This window comes from Sus scrofa, chromosome 2 (assembly GCF_054392235.1).
Source record: "Sus scrofa isolate SSC_HxYL_T2T_F1_AM1 chromosome 2, Sscrofa_HxYL_maternal_Yorkshire_Landrace_v2.0, whole genome shotgun sequence".
NCBI lineage: Eukaryota > Metazoa > Chordata > Mammalia > Artiodactyla > Suidae > Sus > Sus scrofa.
The window spans coordinates 84,678,000-84,698,429 of NC_139384.1; the positions used below are offsets into that span (position 1 = coordinate 84,678,000).

Genomic DNA, 20,430 nt, shown 5'->3' on the forward strand with positions numbered 1-20,430 from the left:
TGCCAAGCACCCTCTGAAGTCATTTTTGAACAAGGGACATGAGGCTTTGAGCAACACTGGCCACAAGATTCTAGGGCCTGGTGCAGAGACATCACCCTCAGGCACACCCTCCCTGGCAGCCAACATCAGATGTTCTGTCTGCTTCATCAATTGTGTTTCCTCTTTGAAACTCTCACTAGAACGTATGTGCCATGAAGGCCAGAATGATTGCCTTGTTCCCTGCTGTCTCCAGCACCTAGGACAGCTCAGCATCAGTAGGTGCTCAATAAATGTTTGTGGAATGAATGACTGTATCCACGTCCACATCTCTTTGTGGCAGAATAATAATTACTCTTCAAAAAAGATGTCCACATCTGGAGTCCACATCGAGAGTTTCCATCATGGTGCAGTGGAAACAAATCCGACTAGGAACCATGAGGTTGCAGGTTCGATCCCTGACCTCGCTCAGTGGGTTAAGGATCTGGCATTGCCATGAGCTGTGGTATAAGTCACAGGTGCAGCTTGGATCTGATGTTGCTGTGGCTGTGGTGTAGGCTGGCAGCTGTAGCTCCAATTTGACTCCTAGCCCGGGAACCTCCATATGCCACAGGTGTGGCCCTAAAAAGCGAAAAATAAAATAAAAAGATATCCACATCCTAACCCCCAGAACTTCTATGTAGTGTCACTTTCTGTGGGAAAAGCGACTTTGCAAATGTGATTAAGAATCTTGAGATGGGGGAGTTCCCATTGTGGTCCGGTGGTAAAGAACTGGAGTAGTGTTCATGAGGATGCCTGTTTGATCCCTGGCCTCAGTCAGTGTGTTAAGAATCCGGCATTGCCATGAGCTAAGGCGTAGGTTGCAGGCTCCGATCCTGCATTCCTATGGCTGTGGTATAGGCTGCAGCTGCAGCTCCTATTCAGTCCCTGGCCTGGGAACTTCCATATGCCAAGTGTACAGCCCTAACAAAAACAAAAACAAAAGTCTTGAGATGGGGAAGTAAGCCTGGATTACCTGGATGAGCTCAGTGTCATCTCAAGGGTGATTTTGAGGGAGGCAGATATGCCAGAGTCTGAGAAGGCGATGTGAGAACAGAAGCAAAAAAGGAAGCAAAAAAGGCTCAGTGGTTAACGAATCTGACTAGGAACCATGAGATTACGAATTTGATCCCTGGCCTTGCTCAGTGTGTTGAGGATCTGGCATTGCCATGAGCTGTGGTGTAGGTCACAGATGTTGCTCGGATCCCGCTTTGCCGTGGCTCTGGAGTAGGCTGGTGGCTACAGCTCCAATTAGATGCCTAGCCTGGGAACCTCCATACATCGCAGGTTTGGTCCTAGAAAAGACAATAAGACAAAAAAAAAAAAAAAGGCAGAGTGGTAACAGTTTGAAAAAGACTTTATCAGCCTCCTCTGATTTTGAAGATGGAGAGAGAGGCCACGGGCCCAGCAATGCAGGCAGCCTCTATAACTGGAAAAAGGTAGGAAACATGATCTTCCCTAGAGCCGCTAGGAGGAGTGAAATCTTTAATTTCAGCTCAGGAGAGCTCAGGAGGAACCCAAGGTGGGGAGAAGAGGAATCAGGACCCCGGAGAGCTCCACCCAGACCTGCTGTCCACTCAGCCAGTATTTACTGAAGGCCTGCTGTGTGCCAGGCACTGTTCTGGATGCTGGGGATGCAGCAGTGGAGGAAACAGACACAAATCCCTGTCCTTATGGGGCTGATATTACAGAGGGGAAGAGCATGATAAGCCATCCAATAAAAGGCATAGTATAATGGCAGATGGTAAGATCTCTTGCCAAAAATGAAGGAGGTTCATGGAAGGCATCTCTGAGGAGGTGCTATTTAAGCACAGACCTAAAGGAAGTAAGGAGGGAGCTGGGTGGATATCTGCGGGAAGAGCATTTCAGGCAGAGTCAATAGCACATACAAAGGCCCTGAGGCACTAAATCTGGTGAGCTGTTGTTTTGGGGACAGATGGAGAGACTATGGAGGAGAATTGATGCTGCTGAGTGCATCCATCCAGTGACCCAGTGATACCATTTTTAATCATAGTCCTTAGAGAAATACTCCACCTAGCGCATAAAGAGATGTGTAAAGACTGCTCGATAGCAGTGTTTGCAAAATTAAAAGGCGGGGATTGACCTAAAAATCCACTGAGAGAACTGGTCAATAAATTAAGGCATATTCAAACAATGGAATAGAACAGTCTAAAAAGAAGTAATTAGAGCTATACAGTAACTTCTAACATTTATTGAGCACCTATGGTATACCAGGTACTGTGCTAAGCACTCTAGTGTGTGATAACACATAGCATCCCTTAGAAAACAACCCTAAAACAACTACTACAAAGTAACTACTAAAAAGGAGAGGGCATTTAATATCTATATTTTCCAAATGTGGCAGTTTTAAAATATGTCCATTGTTGGGAGTTGCTGTTGTGGTGCAGCGGAAACGAATCCGACTAGTATCCATGAGGATGCGGGTTTGATCCCTGGCCTTGCTCAGTGGGTTAAGGATCTGGCATTGCCGTGAGCTGTGGTGTAGGTGGCAGATGAGGCTCAGATCCTTGGTTGCTCTGGCTGTGGTATAGGCTAGCAGCTGCAGCTCTGATTCAACCCCTAGCCTGGGAACTTCCATATGCCGTGGGTGTGGCCCTAAACAAACAAACAAACAAAATATGCCCGTTATTTCTTTGACAATTTCTTCAAGAGGTGGAGCCGAATTCACTTCTTCTTGAGGGTGGGCTGACTTAGTGACTTAGTTTTAATGCGTAGAATAAGGCAGAAATGACAATGTGTGCTTAGACTGTAAAAGGCTCTCTGGCTTCCTCCTTGGTTTCTTTCTTGGATTATTCAGTGAGTGGGAGCAGGCAGGGAGGAGCCAGCCACCATATTGTGAGGATGCTCGAGCAGCACTATGGCAAGGTCAACATGGTGAGGAACTGCAGCCTCCAGCCAACAGCCATGTGTGTGGACCACCTTGATAGTGGCTTCTCCACTTGAGGCTTCAGATGATGCAGCCACGGCCAGTATCTTGACTGCAACTTCATGAGGGACCACAAACCAGAACCATCTGGCTAAACCACTCTCAGATTTCTGACCCTTAGAAACGTTATGAGATAATAAATATTTGTGGTTTTGGAGTTCCTTTCGTGGCACAGCAGAAACAAATCCGACTAGTAACCATGAAGGTTGTGGGTTCGATCCCTGGCCTTGCTCAGTGGGTTAAGGATCTGGCGTTGCCATGAGCTGTGATGTAGGTTACAGACACAGCTCCAGTCTGGCATAGCTGTGGCTGTGGTGTAGGCTGGCAGCTACAGCTCTGATTCATCCCCTAACCTGGGAACCTCCATATGCCACAAGTGTGGCCCTGAAAAGCTGAATAAATAAATAAATATTTGTGGTTTTAAACCGTTACGTTTCAGAGTATTTATTCTGCAGAAGATAGTAGGGAAACTGAGGCACAGAGAAATGAAGTAACTTTCTCAGAGTCACAGAGCCTTCATGTGGCAGAGCTTGAATTTGAACCTAGGCAGGCAAAAATACAACCCTGAGTGAAAAAAGTAGGTTGCAGAATTATATATATCACATGAGTACATTAATGATTCTTTAATGCACAAAATAAGCCTGTTCACTGTTCATGGATATATGTGTTTGAGAGTCTGCACATATATAAATGTTCTAACATTTTGTTTGTTTCTTTAAAAATGAAAAAGACCTGCAACAAATATGACACGTGTTAACCATTCATTGTCAGCCCTGGGTGGAAGATACACAGGTGTTTGCTATATTCGTCTTTGCACTTTTCTCTATTTTTCACTTTTCTCAAAATTAAAAATAAATGATTATAAGGAAGAGAGAAAGTCGTGGAGGACTTAAATAGGTGGGGAGGAAGCGGAGGCCATTCTAGGCAGAGGCTCCAGGTTCCCAAAGACCTGGAGGCAGCGGTGAGCTTAGCCATTTGGGGAAATGAGGAAACCTAGAACAGTCATTCTCTAGCCCAGTGGCACATTTGAATAATGTAACTAGCCTCCAACTCCAGACCAGGGCAGGAGTGGCTGGGTGAAAGATGGTGGCAGGATTTAATAGCTTCCCAGGTGATTCTAAGATACAGTATCGGGAGTTCCCGTCGTGGCGCAGTGGTTGACGAATCCGACTAGGAACCATGAGGTTGCGGGTCCAGTCCCTGCCCTTGCTCAGTGGGCTAAAGATCTGGCATTGCCGTGAGCTGTGGTGCAGGTTGCAGACACAGCTCGGATCCCGCTTTGCTGTGGCTCTGGCGTAGGCTGGCGGCTACAGCTCCAATTCGACCTCTAGCCTGGGAACCTCCATATGCCGCAGGAGCGGCCCCAGAAATGGCAAAAAAAAAAGACAAAAAAAAAAAAAAGATACAGTATTGGGGACCATTGGATACATGGTCCAATGCAGTAGCCACTTACTACATATTTGCTGAGTGGTAAATGAATTATTTGGAGAGAGTCATAGCGAAAGTGAGGGGGATGGGCAGGGCTCTGCCAGCCTGTTGTTTGGACTTGGGGAAGGTTGGACAACCAAAGATTCAGTTCCCTTAGTTGCACTTAATGAATTGCCATCATTAGCCTAAGAGAATTCCAGGTGATGACAAGTGCTATAAAGAATATGCAAGAAGATGTTGTGGGTAGGAAGCAATAGAGCAGCTTTTTGAGCTTGTTGGTCAAGGAGAGCTTCTCAGAGGAGATGACATTTGACCTGAGACCTGAAGGGTGAGCTGGCCCTAGAGATGTGTGGGAAAGGTGTGCCAAGTAGAGGGAACAGCAGAAGCAGAGGACCTGAGGTGGTTGCAGCACAGGGTGACCAGGGCTGTGATGGGGGACTCCAGAGCTGGCAATTCAGCCCTGTCTCTCCTTGGGAAAAATGTCCCCTCCCTCTCCTCCCCCGACATCCCTGAGAGAAACAGCACCTGAAGAGAGGCGTTTATTTTTTTCCAAGGGGAGCGAGAGTGAACACGATCACCCTACATCCATCTGATTTTAAATTTAGCCCAGTGCACATGGAACTCAGTTCGGGAAAAACAAGAAGTTATAAAAATACAATTCCGTTTTCTATCACAGGCAGCGGCACAGGGAGTGGGGCAGAGAGAGAGGAGGGATTTGGAGGATGAAAATGTAAAACTCTCAGGGCAACTATGGAGTCTAGGCTGTTGGGACAGGAGGAGACTTCTGGGGTCTCATCCCTGGGCCCCCCACCTCCTCTAGTCCTGCCCCTTGGCAGTTCTGTCCCCACACAGCCACAACCAGATCAACCAAGATAAAACCCACACTCATCCCATCCCATGCTGCCGCCAAACACCCATGCCCATGGTTCCCTACTGCCCTGCCAGCCAAACACAAACTTCTCTCCCTCCACCCCACACCATGCTCCCGACAAGAAAATCACCTTCCAGCCTGAAGAAGTCACATGTGTGAGCTTAGTCATTTCTGGTGGCACAAGAACTAACCCCAGACTTAAAGACCACATGCAACACACGTCACTACCCATATTTTCTGCTGGTTAGGATCCTAGCAAGGCTTAGCCAGACACCCTGCCTCAGAGTCCCATAAGACCACATTCAGGGAGACAGCTGGGGTTGCTGTCTCATCCACAGGCACGAATGGGGCAGGCTCAGCTTTCCAGTCTGGTCAGGTGTGTGTTGGTGGCTTTCAGCGTCTCTCCTGGTGCCCTTCTCCATTAGGAGAAGCATGTGAGAAGAGCCAATGAGAGAGAGAGAGATAGAAAGCAAAATGAAATTTACAATCTCATATAACCTAAATTAACTCAGAAGTAACATCCCATCACTTTCGCTATATTCTTTTGTTCATTTATTTATTTATTTATTTTGGCCTCAGCATGCAGTGGCTTAAAGTGGGATCTCAGTTCCCAGACCAGGGATTGAACTCAGCCCTCACTGGTGAAAGCACCAAATCTTAGCCTCTAGACCACCAGGCACTCCCAGTATCGTGTTGTTTAGAAGTGAATCATGGAGTTCCCGTCGTGGCTCAGTGGTTAATGAATCTGACTAGGAACCATGAGGTTGCAGGTTCGATCCCTGGCCTTGCTCAGTGGGTTAAGGATATGGCGTTGTGGTGTAGGTCACAGATGTGGCTCGGATCCCGTGTTGCTGTGGTTCTGGCGTAGGCCAGTGGCTACAGCTCCGATTAGACCCCTAGCCTGGGAACTCCATATGCCATGGGAGCGGCCCTAGAAAAGGCAAAAAGACCAAAAAGAAAAAAAAAAAAAAAAAAAAGAAAAGAAAAAGAAGTGAATCACAAGCCTCACTCACACCCAGTTGGAGGGGATTATACAAGGTGTGATAAAGCAAGAAATGGGGATCCTTGGAAAGCCATTCTAAAACTGTGGTTTCATTAAAAATATCACTTCAGGAGTTCCTCCTGTGGTACAGTGGGTTAAGGATCCAACTGCAGTGGCTCAAGTCACTGCAGAGGTGTGGGTTTGATCTGGTGTGGTCAGATCTGTGAATCAGGTTCAATCCCTGGCCTGAGAACTTTCATGTGCTGTTGTGGAAAAAAAAAAGAGAGAGAGAGAGAGAATACCACTTTAGGCTTATGCTCTAGAATACTACATAGCTATTAAAAGTGAGAGGAAGGAGTTCCCACTGTGGCACAATGCGATCCACATCCTCTCTGGAGCACTGGGACACAGGTTCAATCCTCAGCCTGGCACAGTGTATTAAAGGACCTGGCATTGCACACACATACACACACACATATATATATCCCTATATTCTATATATATAAACACATCCCTCATAATCTAGTAATGGTCCTACCTCAGGGCCTTTGTATGTGTTGTGCCCTCTGCCTGGAATTCTTTACCTTCACATCTTTGTGTTGCTCCCTCCCTCATCTCTTTCAGGTCTGTGTTCAAACATCACCTCCTCAGAGAGGCCCTCCCTGACCACCACCTGTCTAAAGTGGCCCCATTCCCTTCCCTGACTCCTTGCCCTACTTTGCTCCGTCCGCAGCTCAGCTCACCGCTTGACCTTATGTATTTATCTTGTGAGTCCTTCATTTCTCCCACTGGGATGTCAGCTGCACAAAGGCAGAGACTTCTGTCTGTTGTGTTCATGGCTGTGTACCTATCACCTAGCACACAGTAGGTGCTCAATAAAGATGGATTAAACAAATGAATTTGTACACATGTGCCTCCTCCCCACATATACTTTAATTAATGTTTGCCCCCCCAGTCCTGAATATCAACTGTTTTTCTTAAATGCCACCCCCTGCCCAAGAGCCAGGGAGGTCAGTGGTCCTGACCCTGTCTGTCAGTGTCATCTTGGTTGCTAAGCAACCCAATACTCTGGACTCCCCTCCAGCCCTCCAGTGCACACTCTTTTTTTCTCAGGGTAGAACAGATCAGCTTGTCCCACCAAGCCTCAGCACCCCTGGCCACCCTTTCTGAACCAAACTGGCCCCTGGGTTAGGGTCCCAAAGCAGGCTGGCCCCTCTCCCTTCCCCCTCCCCCTCCTGGGACCATCAAAGTCTATAGTGTTCCCCTGACTGGGAAGGTACCCAGCACATCTGAGATCCCTACTAGGAAAGGCTGAAATAGAAGGTCAGAGGAGAAAGGAGAGGTGAAGAGATGAGGGGGAGACCAGATCATTCCCCCACCTGTGACCCGTGACAGAGGGGTGTGTGGGTCCCCAGTGGCGAGGGGGAGGGGAGAAACCAGAAGAGGGGAAGGGAAGCGAAGGAGGTGCAGTGGAGAGGGAAGCTGAAAAGGGGGACCAGAGTGGGGGGGGGGGTGAAGGAGAGGAAAAGAAAGGGCAGGGAGGGGGCTGAGGAGGAGGGAAACTGGGGGAGGAAGGGAGAGAGGCAGTGAATGAAGAGGGCGCCCTGTGGGAAGGAGACTCAGAGCGAGAGAGACCCAGTTGACCAGGCTTAGATTCAAAGTAACAAATAAGATCATAAGTATTTCAACTGCTGTGTTGTCTTCTTTCAGCAGCTATCTTTGGGTACCTGGGCAGGTGCTGGAGCCCAGGCCATTGCCCATAGACCAACCCGCAGGCCTCGTGGTCAGGCTAGGGTGGAAGGGAGCTGGGGGTGGGAAGCATGCAGAGGGGAACAGAGAGAGGAGGCTCTGGTGAGAGAATGAAGGCTGCACAAAAGAAGGGCTTAGAATAGGGGCATTAAAGGATGAATAGGTGACCAATCACTGGAAACAAAAGACTTTGGGGGAAAGGCATTCCTGGCAGAGGGAACAGCCTGTGCAAAGACCCTGAGGCAGGACTGTGCCTAAGGTGTTGGAGGAACAGCCAGGAGGCTGTGAGCCTGGAGCAGTGATCAAGGAAGGGGAAGAGAGGGAGGAGGTGAGGACAGGGAGGGGAGAGGCAAGTTGTGCAGGGCCTTGTGGACCTTGGGAAGGATTTGGGGGGGTTTTAGGCTCAAAAGAGGTGGGAGCCTTGGAGGGCTATAGGTAGAGGAGAGATGGATCTGACAGATTCAAGCTTGATCATTCTGAATTCTTTTACAGAAGGAAAACAAAAATCTCAGGCAAAAGTGACAAAACATTATCTGTGTTCAAAAACTGAGATTGGTTCTTTTTTTTTTTTTTTTTTTTTTTTTTTAGCTTTTTAGGGCTGCACCAGTGCCATATGGAAGGTCCCAGGCTAAGGGTCTAGTTGGAGCTACAGCTGCGGACCTACACCACAGCAACAGCAATGCTAGATCTTTAACCCACTGAGGGAGGCCAGGGACTGAACCCGCAACCCCATTGTTCCTAGTTGGATTCGTTTCTGCTGTGCCATGATGGGAACTCCGAGGTTGGTTCTTATGTGATAATATTCTTTGGATTTTATGTTTAAAAAGAGAAAGGGAGTTCCCGTTGTGGCGCAGTGGTTAACGAATACGACTAGGAACCATGAGGTTGCGGGTACGATCCCTGCCCTTGCTCAGTGGGTTAAGGATCCAGCGTTGCTGTGAGCTGTGGTAAAGGTTGCAGACGCAGCTTGGATCCTGCGTTGCTGTGGCTCTGGCATAGGCCGGTGGCTCCAGCTCCGATACAACCCCTAGCCTGGGAACTTCCATATGCCGCTGGAGCGGCCCAAGAAATAGCAAAAAAAAGACAAAAAAAATAAATAAATAAATAAAAATAAAAAGAGAAAGAACAGGGAGTTCCCACTGTGGCAGTTAGGTTAATGATCCAGCTTATCTTTGTGGAGGTGCCGTTTTATTTCCTGGCCCAGCACAGTGGGTTAAGGAGCTAGCATTGCTGCAACTGTGGCATAGGTTGCAGCTCTGGCCTGGGAACTTCCATATGCCAAAAGTCGCTGAAAGTTTCAGATGCAGCTGAAAAAGAAAAAAAGAGAGCGCGAGAGAAAGAATGGAGTTCTTTAGTGGCTCAGCGAGTTGAAGACCCAGCATGGTCACTTCTGTGGCTCTGATCACTACTGTGGCGCAAGTTCTGTCCTTGGCCTGGGAACTTACACAAGCCATGGGTGCTGCCAAAAAAGAGAGAAAACATCCCCAAATATGAGTCAAGAAATGAACAATGACAAGTTGAATTTGATTGGTGGGTCTTCAGCTCCAGCTGGACCCACTGGGACATCAGGGCCTCCCTCTGGTCTGCACATCTGGCCCTTTCCTGGGGCTGGGTGGCCCCATTGCTGCCCCCTCACCTTGAGCCTCTCTGGCAGGGAGCCTAGCGTCTTCCCTGAACTCAACAACGAATGCCTTAGCTCTGAAGGCCTAATTGTGCGTGAAATCCAATCGAATTATCAGGCCCTGATGAGCAATTCCTGAGATTATTTAGCTCAGTGAAGTAAATAATGACATTAGCATCTCCTGCAAGCTCCTGGAGCCCCCCCCCCCGCCCCATTTCAGTACTGCACTCTAGTTCCCTGCACCGTCTTTTACCTGAGTGGTAGGAACAAAGGTTGAGAGGGGCATGTTCAGAATCCTCAGATGTTAGCACAGAAGGGACTCAATGTTTTCCTGCAGATGTGGAAACTGAGGCTCAAAAGCTAGATCTATCATAAAGAGAGTTAGAGCTTCTGGAATCCACCTCCACCTCTTTGCCATTCCTGCAATGATGACCCACATGGGCAACGCTTTCTAGCTCCTCGCATGGGTTTGCCAAGACAGGACTCAAATGCCAGACAAGCAGGAGTGACATGCAGAGTGTGTGTGTGTGTGTGTGTGTGTGTGTGTATGTGTGTGTTGGGGAGGGGGTGAGATAAGCTCTGGTATACATGAATCCTAAAATCTTGTATTGTTGAAAGAAGCAAAGAGGGAGTTCCTGTCTTGGCGAAGCGGAAACAAGAATCTGACTAGGAACCATGGGGTTGCGGGTTCGATCCCTGGCCTCACTCAGTGGGTTAAGGATCCACCTGTGCTGTGAGCTGTGGTGTAGGCTGCAGACACAGCTCAGATCTGGCATTGCTGTGGCTCTGGCGTAGGCAGAAAGCAACAGCCCCGATCAGACCCCTAGCCTGGGAACCTCCATATGCCATGGGTGCGGCCCTAAAAAGACAAAAAGAAAAAGAAAGAGGCAAAGACACACTGATTAACTTCCTGCTATGATAAGCTAAGTATTTGTGGTTTTTAAAAAGTATTGTAAGAATGACTACTCAGAGGCTAGAAATAGAATGAATACTTTCCAAATCACTAGAGGGAATAAAGAAATAAAAGCTGCATGCAAAGCAAAGAAACTAGAACACACCCTCACACCATGCACAAATAAAAAAAAAAAAAAGAAATAAAGAAAATCCCACGAATTCAGAAGGCTGAAGAGAAGGTAAAAAAAAAAAGCAACAGGGAAAGAAATCACATTTAACAGAAAGCACAGTAAAAGAAGGTGATGGAAATATATCCAAATGCATCTGTAAGTGCAGTAAATATAAATGGATTAAACTCACTATTTGAAAAGACATAGACTCTCACATTAGATCCATAGAAACAGCAGCAAAGAAAAAAATCTATCTCTATGTTCTTTTGAGGACACACACCTAAAACGGAATGCTGTAGCATCAACAAATAAATTGCAGGGAAAAAAGAAAGAGACATAAGGAAATGCAAAGAGAAATCAACTATGTGTGTAATTCTTATTTGGAACCCGCCTCAAACTGTAGGAGGTGGCATATGGAAATTCCCAGGCCAGGGATCGAATATGAGCCACAGCTGTGACTCAAGCTGCAGCCGTGGCAACACTGGATCCTTTAACCCACTATGCCAGGCCAGAGATCGAACCTGCATCCTAGTGCTGCAGACACCACCAATCCTGTTGCACCATAGTGGGAACTCCACTCCTCCCATTTTAGGAGCACAAGTGTCCCTGTCTCTGGTGCCCAGCTTTGGCTGAGTGGGGATCAGGGTCTTGATTCTGATTAAGAGGGTCTCGCAGGTGAGCGTAGGGCCTCTGCTGTGGAGAGACCCAACATTAGGAGCTGTGAGGGATCTCAACAGCTAGAGGAGCCAGGGAGGGGAGGCAGGACAGGACTAGCACCCTTGGCCCAGAGAGGACAATTCTGGGGGGGCGGGGGAGAGCGCTGGGAGCCTCCTCCTGCCCTCACATCCTGCATTGTTGCTGCTAGTGCCCAAGGCTGTGCAGTGAGGAACCACAGTCAGGTCCCCTGGACTCTCCGTCCCTCACTTTGCCCCAGGCCCTTGGAACAATGGAGAATCAGATGTTCTCTCTTTTGCAGAGAAGGTACAAAAAACTCTCTCTCCATGAGAAAAGACCACAGCCCAGGAACCTGATCCCTGGGGGCAGACCTGGTACACAGTAGCTGCTTCATAATTGTTTGCTGAATGAATGGATACTTATAGAGTGCTCACTGTGTCCCAGGCAGTATTCTAGGCATAGGCAATGCTGTGGGGTGCAAGATGGGCAGAATTCCTGCCCTTTGGGAGCTGACATTCCAGAGCAGGAAAACAGACCAAAACCAAACACACATTGTAGTGACTGAACAGTGCCCGTCTCTCCAACCCCACTGTTCTGAACACATTCATGCCCACCTGGAACCTCAGAATCGGACCTTTTCGGCAGTTGAGGTCCTTGCAGATGTAATTAGGGATCCCAACATGAAATCATCTGGACTTAGGGCAAGCCAGAGGGCTCTTCACACACACAGGCTACCTGCATTTCTCAGCTCAGGGGGCGGCCCCTTCCTCCATCTTCACAGCCAGCAGTGACCAGGGGAGTCTTTCTCGCATTACATCACTCTGATTCTCTCGCTGCCTTTTTATAAGGATCCCTGTGATTACACTAGGCTTGCTCAGATAATCGAAGATAAACTCTTTAATTTAACTGTGAATGGATTAGCAAGCTTAATTCCGTCTGCAACCATAATTCCCCTTTGCCATATCACATGAACTATTCCCAAATTCCAGGGATTTGGACACAGACAGCTTTGGGGAGCATTATTTTGCCTTCCACAATTGGTTATGCAACTTTAGACACTGGAACATGTAGAATCATTCTTAATCATACCCTGATATTCCTCCTCCCGGCTCTCTTTTGGGACTTGCTTATGTTTATCCTTCAGGTCTCAGCTCATGGATCACCTCCTCCAGGAAGCCCACCTTGATGCCTCCTCTGGTCCCTACTCACTGCCACCTGTGTGTCATCATCACAGTCCTGTGTGGGTTACCTGGTTGTGTCTGTCACTCCCACTAGACTGAGAGGCCCTGGGAAATGTGTCTTGCCCCTAATGTGTCCTCGTACCTAGCACAGAATCTATGTCTGTAAATAGGTCCGGCCTGGTGATGATAAACATAAGAGCATACACAGGGATTCATGGACTTGGCAGGCAGGTGGGCACTGGTGACCACAGGACTCCAGAGCCCTGGCCCAGCCTGGCTCAGCCCAGCGCCTGCCGCTCCAAGCAGCCCTTATGGCCCCCTCATTAAACCAGGCCTTTTACTTAGGCGGGCGCTGCCAGTTCTAATTGATTGCCTGCATCCCCGGGGGGACTCAAGTTCCCGAGGTCGGCAGCTGGGCCAGGGCCAGGCCACGGCAGGTGGGAGGGAGACCCGCTCCAAGACTGGGAACAAGGCCTGATGGCTGGACCTTCTGTCTTACCGGAGGGGGTCTCCTGTCCACCTGCCCTCCCTCTCCAGCCTCCAGGCCTGGGGCACCCAGTGACCTCAGGCTCTGGATCCCCACCCAGGCCCATGCAAGTCCCTGGTATGTTTGATCTTCACATGCTTGGTGATACCAAGAACACACTGAGATGCACACGGACATGTGAACACATGCAAACCCATAGCCCACAGATCCAGACAGAGAGGTGGTGTAGCGTGGTGCTGAGACACCTGCACACATAACCGCTCCATGGCTCAGTTTTCCTTCCCATCTGTAAAATGGGATTATGATCGTCTCCCACACACACACCCATGGGGCTTCCAGGAGATTTAAACAAGTTAATAATTAGAAAATGCTTTGAGTTCCTGTCGTGGCTCAGCAGAAACGAGTCTGACTAGCATCCATAAGGATGCAGGTTCAATCCCTGGCCTTGCTCAGTGGGTTAAGGATTTGGTATTGCTGTGAGTGAGGGGTAGGTTGAAGATGCTGCTTGGATCTCCCAGGGCTGTGGCTGTGGCATAAGCCGGCAGCTACAGCTCCCATTCGACTCCTAGCCTGGGAACCTCCATATGCCATGGGTGCGGCCCTAAAAAGACAAAAAAGAAAAATTAGAAAATGCTTAACACAGGGCCTGGTGCATACTCAGTGTCATGTAATTCTTATTATATGTATGCATTTGACAGGTATTGATTGAACACCTAACACATGCCAGGCCTAGGCAGTGGTTACAGCTGTGACCAAGATATGCACACATTCCTATCCCAGGGAGCTGCCATCTGCAAGGGAAAGAGGAGAGTAGGCCTAATAAGAAAGTAAATGCTGGAGTTCCCATTGTGGCGCAGCGGAAATGAATCTGACTAGGAACCATGAGGTTACGGGTTCAATCCCTGGCCTCACTCAGTGGGTTAAGGATCCAGCATTGCTGTGGCTATGGCGTATGCCAGCAGCTGTAGTTCTGATTTGACCCCTAGCCTGGGAACCTGCATATGCCATGGTATGGCCCTAAAAAGAAAGAAAGTAAATGCTGGAGTATGCTGGGAGGACACACACACACACGCCTACACACCTGGAGAGGCACGTTCTCCAAGGTCCTGTGATTATTCCCATTTCACAAATGGAGTAAATGAGATTCTGAAGCAAAAGGAAAATGGGCTTGTTTGGGGCCACCCAGTTTCTGAAACAGTTTATGCTGCTGGTGGCCCCAAGGCCTTTAGCCCTGCTGTTCCATGGCCTGGGCACCCCTCCCTGTCCACAGCCTTCTTTTCTCAGCTCGAATCTTACTTCCTCAGGCCAACCCTTCCACTCCCTCACTCCCCTGAAATTCTCCGACTCCTTGAAATTCTCTTGGCTGCAGCTGAATGTGGGTTGGGGAGCTTCTTTCGTTAATATCTGTCAGATGCCTCTGAGTTCCCAAAGCCTGGCTCAGTGGGTGCTCAATAAATGTGTGCTTGCCCTGGGACACAGCCTCTCCCAGACAGAACCTACAAACTGGCAGCTGGGGGAGGGTAGCCTGGGGGCCTCCCACCTCTCAGCCAAGATCCAGGGTGTCCCCTACCTCAGCTACCATGCTTCTAGAACCTGTTCCTAGCTTTTCATCCTCCCTAGAGAGGCCTCATTACAGCTCCCAGCCCAAGAGACAGGAATCTGCAGCCTCCTGGGCTTTGAAAGCATCGCATTAAAATAGAAATCAATGCCACCACGTGGACACCCTGGGGCCTAGACCTGGGGCTGCGAGCCCTTGGCCGCCTGCTGTCGCTTTTAGCCCTTCCTTTGTAAGCTGAAGGAGATGACAGACTTTGGAGCCCAGAGCATCAGGAACTGGTAATAACCATCATTAGGATAATGATTTTAATTATTATCTAATAAAAGTATATTTAGCAGCATCCGTTTTGTGAGCATTTACACTGTTCAAGGCACTTTTTCTTTAGCCTCACCCGTGGCACGCAGAGGTTCCCAGGCCAGGGATCGAACCTGTACCACAGCAGTGACAATGCTGGATCCCTAATCACTAGGCCACCAGGGAACTCCAAGGTAATTTTTACAACCATTTTCTTGATTCTACATTCCTCTCTGGTGACCACCCGGTTTCTGAGAGTCAGCTATCCACACTAACCTTTTCTTCCATACCCTCCGGAATCTGCTCCAATGGGGCTCTCAGGGGCCCCCACGCCAAACCACTGCACTTTGGAAAGGATGCCACTGGCAGGGGCACCCCCCCTTGATGACTTCCGGGCACCTGGAGGGGAAGCTGCCACCCACACTGTTTTGGAAGGAGAAGGGTGGGGAGCAGCTGGCTGGCTCTGGGTGGCCTATAAGGTTCAGGCAGAGGAGATGGGGGAGGAGTGGGACAATCCGCTGTAACAGTCGGGGGGGGGGGGGAAGGGGGGGGCAGGGGCAGCCCCAGACACACCTACCTCAATCCCTGACTCCAAGCCTGGGGTCTGGGAGGCCCTAGGAATACGAACCACCCCATCTCCACCCCAACCCCCACCTCCTGCCCACACAGCCCCAGCCCCTCTAGTAAACACAGACTCAGAGGGAAAACAGGAGTGACAGCTAACATTTATGAAGGGTTGATTTTATGCTGGTGGGTATGTGCAGTATTAACTCCTTTAATCGTCACAGCAGCCTTGTGAAGTAGATACTATTACAGTCCCCATTTTATTGTTGAGGAAATGGAGGCACAGAGAGGTGTCGTGTGGCCTGACCAGTCGCACAGCTAGTAAGTGGCCACCCGAGTTTGAACCCTCTGAGTTGAGAGGCACAGCCTGTGCTCAGTATCTCACTTCCCCCACAGGAGCCGTGGAATCCACAGAACCATGCGCCGCCACATGGTACTGTTATTCGCCCATTATACAAATGAAGAAACCGAGGCTCAGAGGAACTGTTGGGCTGTGCTGGGAGGAGACAGCAGGGCCCCAGCCCTAAGCCACGTGCCCAGAATCTGGTCTCTTAACCACTCCAGTCGCCAAAGGCTCTCCAGGCCTCCGTTTCCACATCCATAAGGTGGGTTTAATTGCAGAATCCAGGTTTTTGAGGACCACCTGTGAGGAAGCTTGTAAAGCACCGGCTGTCTGGCCAAACAGTAGGGTCTGAACTGGAAGGAGGGATGTTGATGAGCTGGGGACATAATGGGGACAAAAAGCTTTCCCATCCCTCCCTCTACCAACCTCTCTCCAACCTGGAGCAATTAGATCTGCCCTCCCCCATCGCTGAGCCTGAGCCCCCCTTCCCCCACCCTGCTCCCTTTCCTGGCGGTCACCTAAGTGCCCGCCGACCCCTCCCAGGGAACAGCGCCGCCTCTGTGTCCGGCACGGGGCCAGCATCGCTCCAGGTTTGTCAGCGTTGCCCAGAGACGGGTGGGCAGCCAGCAGGCCCCGCCCCCTGCACGCAGAACCCTGCCCGCCCGGCCCCCAGGACCCCGGATCCAGAACAATGGGCAGGCCAGGAGAGGAGGGGGGCAGGAGGGGCTGGGGCCTTGGGGAGCCTGGGAACGCAGCGGCAGCGGCTGGGGTAGGCGTGCAGGGAGGGGGTCCTGAGATCTGACGGAGGTTGGGGGGCGCTCAGAGAGGGGCGGGAGACGCCCCTGGGAGAAGGGATCTCAGGGGGGAGGGGAGGGGGATTAGCCCCCTCCTCTACAGAGGCTCCAGAAGAAGAGGCCGCCCCCTCCCCCAGGCCATGGGGCTCATGCCGGGAACAGGTGTGGGGGGTTCTGAAGGCAGGACTATAGGGGTACAATCCCTTTCGGAAGTGAAGTGACATCGGGCCGCACCGCTATAAATACGGACACAGCTGGCTGGGGGGAGGGGGCATCAGAGGGAACCTGAAGGACCCGAGAAAAGAGAGGTAGGGTGCGGGATGGGACGCGGCCAAGTTTCTGGGTGACGTGATACCTTTGGGACCCTGGCATCCTGGGGCCCCAGAGGACAGAACTGGGCAGGTCCACAACCTTTCTGAGCCCCGCCCCTCGCCGAGCCCCCTCCACTCTCTCAGCCCCTCCTCTTTCCGTTGCCTTCTCGGCTCCGTAAGCCCCTCCCCTCACTGAGCCCCCTCTTCTATTAGCCCACTCCTCTTTCAGCGCCCTACCCTCTCATCTTTCAACTCCCTGGCGGTAGGGGTGTCCTGAGACAGCCCCTTCGAGCAGTCAGAATGGAAACTTGACTCCCTGGCTGGTGGGGGCTTCCCTGCTTCTTCCTCACTGCAGCAGCCCCGTCATTGTCTGTGACTGGAACAACCAGAGCTTTTTGAAGTTCCGCCCTCCCCTGGCGCCCTGCAGGCCGAATTATCCAGCAAATACCTGCAGAGACACCCCCCCCAACACCCAGTCCCCCGGTTGGTGCCTCATCTGAAACTGCCAGAAAGACCAACATGAATGCATACTCCCTTCACACCCCAGCTTAGACCTCCCAGCCTTCACTTCCCAGATCTAGGAGCCAATTCTGAAATGAAGGATGGGTAGAAATTCTGATTTCATTCATTCATCTTTCATTCATATCATTCAACAAACTTTTAATGAGCATCTCCTGTCTGCAAGCCTGTGCTGGGGCCTGGGGATACAGCTCAGTCTGGTGGGAGAGATGGTCAGCGGGGTGATGGAGCGTCAAAGGGCTGTGATGGGGGCACACCTGCAGTTAAAGGGGTTAAGGAGCTAGTTGGTCTGGGAAGGAAGTCTTCCCACAGGAGCTGTCATCTAAACTGAGGGCTAAAGATATCATCAGGGGCCAAAAGAGAGTGTTCCCGGCAGAGAGGACAAGTGCAAAGGCCCTGAGGCAGGAGCAAGAGCCCCTGGCTTGCAGTCCCAGCTTTACTGTTCATTTGCTGCCTGACCTGGACGAGTGATCATTTCCTTCCAAGCCTTAGTTTCCCAGTGCTCGATGTAGGGCTCAACAAGGCATCTGATACACAACAAGCAGTCTATAAATATTTGCCAAATGTTAATGGAGGAATTGAGGTTCTAGAGGGGTGTCGTGAAAGAGAAGCTTTGTGGCCCCTGTATGGGGGTGGGTGGGTTGGGGCAGCTTGTGACCTTTTTTTCTGGCCAAGGTGCCCCCTTCTCCTGGGCTGCCTCCCCCAGCCCACCCGTCCTCTACCAGCTGTCCCTCCATGTGTGCACCCGCCTGTCAAGAGCAGGCGCCTGTTCCGGAACACCTGATGCTTTGCTGCCCAGGGATTTCAGAGGATAGATCCATGGAAGTTCAGCTGCCGCAGGGGCTTAACCCTGGAGCCTGGGCACCGGGTCTTCAGAGGCCCAACGTTGTCCCCCTTGACCCCAGGGAGAGCCCTGGCACCACTCCCAACCTTAGCTGGAAACACCCCACTTCAGCTCCTAGCTCTGCCCTTGTTTGGCTGTGTGGCCTTGGGAAAGTTGTCAACATCTCTGGTCACTGCCACCACCAATAATAATAACAGCTGATACATCCTCAGTGCATATTTTATGCCCACAACGGTGCTTAGAGCCTTTCTCTGAATGAACTCTATCTTCTAGCAGGATTCTGAGTTCCCAAGTATTGTTGACTCCATTTTATAGATGTAAACACTGAAGCAGAGAGCAAGTTTATATGACTTACAGGGTGAAAAAACCCAATCAGTAATAACTACAATAACACTTATAGTAGAGTTCCCTGGTTGTGCAGCAGGTTAAGGATCCAGTGCTGTCGCTGTGGCTTGGGTTGCTGCTGTGACACAGGTTCGATACCTGGCCTAGGAACTTATGCATGCCATGGGTGCGGCCAAAGGGGAAAAAAAACACATATTGTGTGTTCACTGTGTGCTTTCTTTACATGCATTATGTCATTTATTTCTCCCCCAAACCAAGTGAGGTTGTGGGAACTGCTAGTAGAGGTCCCTTTTTACAGATGTGGAAACTGAGTCCCAGAGAGGGTAAGCAGTTTGCCCAAAGCCACAAAGCTGTATAACAGGGATCACCTGGGGTCAACAATTTATTTTTTCTCTCGTGCCTCTGTAGTAACGCGTAGCCCATTGGGAATACTCTGTGATTAGGACTGTTATTATTATTGCTGTTGCTCTTACGTTATCTTTTTTTCTTTTTTTCTTTTTTAGGGCTGCACCGGCAGCATTTGGAGGTTCCCATGCTAGGAGTCTCATTGGTGCTGTAGCTGCCGGCCAACACCACAGCCACAGCAATGCAGGATCCGAGCTGCGTCTGCAACCTACACCACAGCTCACAGCAGCGCCGGATCCTTAACCCCCTGAGCGAGGCCAGGGATCGCACCTGCGTCTTCATGGATGCTAGTCATATTCGTTAATCCCTGAGCCATGATGGGAACTCCACGTTATCATTGTTATACCCGTTAAGAAAACTTAGAAACAACTTGGAAATGAAGAAAAAGGGAGTGCAGGCAGAGCCTCCCATGTTCCCCTGGGGGGTTGTCCAAAACAACCACCACAGGTGATGATTTCATTTTCACTGCACTGTCCAGAATGGTGCCACCAACCACATACGACTCAGTCAATTGATTTATTTACTTTTGCTTTTTAGGGCCACACCCGTGGCACATGGAGGTTCCCAGGCTAGGAGTCAAATTGGAGCTACAGTTGCCACGATGGGAACCATGATGAGTTACCATGATGGGAACTCTGCGACTCTCAATTTAAATTGAAATCAATTAAGGAGTTTCCGTTGTGGCACAGTGGTTAACGAATCCGACTAGGAACCATGAGGTTGTGGGTTCGATCCCTGCCCTTGCTCAGTGGGTTAAGGATCTGGTGTTGCCGTGAGCTGTGGTGTAGGTTGCAGACTCGGCTCGGATCCCGCGTTGCTGTGGCTCTGGCGTAGGCCTGTGGCTACAGCTCCGATTCGACCCCTAGCCTGGGAACCTCCATATGCCGCGGGAGCGGCCCAAGAAATAGCAAAAAGCCAAAAAAAAAAAAGAAAAAAAAGAAAAAAAGAAAAGGCAAGAAGACAAAAAAAATTGAAATCAATTGAAATGAAATCAAATTAAAAATCCAGTTCCACTCCCACTAGCCACAGTGTAAGTGCTCAGTGGCCCCATGGCTGATGGCTGCTGTATTAGAAAGTGCAGAGTTTGAACATATCTCATCACAGAAAGTTCAATTGCTGAGCACAGCTCTCTGAGAAAATGCTTCTATTTGACGTTGCTCTTTGTTATCTGGTAGGAGCCCAGGCCCTGGGAAGTTACAGTTAACTTGTAGGTTTCTGTCTGGTAGAAAAAAGAACTCCAATTATGGTTTTGTTGCATGTAGGACACTCCCTAGTTTGTATCTAGCCTAATCCTATTCTAACATTCTTAAGAAAGAAAAATCCTAAGAAATACTCAGCTGCTTAAGTGCTCTCAGAAGCAGCTTGACCATTTAACCGATTCCCGGAATAATGAGTTAATTAATCATTGACGAGAGTTTAACTCTGTGTGGGGA

The 20,430-nt window shown here is 49.8% G+C and overlaps 1 protein-coding gene across 1 annotated transcript in view; it reads left to right on the plus strand.

Annotated features, from left to right (window-relative positions):
* The first annotated feature begins 15,928 nt into the window (after positions 1–15,928).
* SEMA6B (semaphorin 6B) overlaps positions 15,929–20,430 on the plus strand; it is a 48,853-nt gene continuing 44,351 nt past the window's right edge. The window contains exon 1 of the mRNA XM_085013222.1: positions 15,929–16,041. The gene's annotated coding sequence lies outside the window, so the exon portion shown is untranslated. The remainder of the gene's footprint in view (positions 16,042–20,430) is intronic.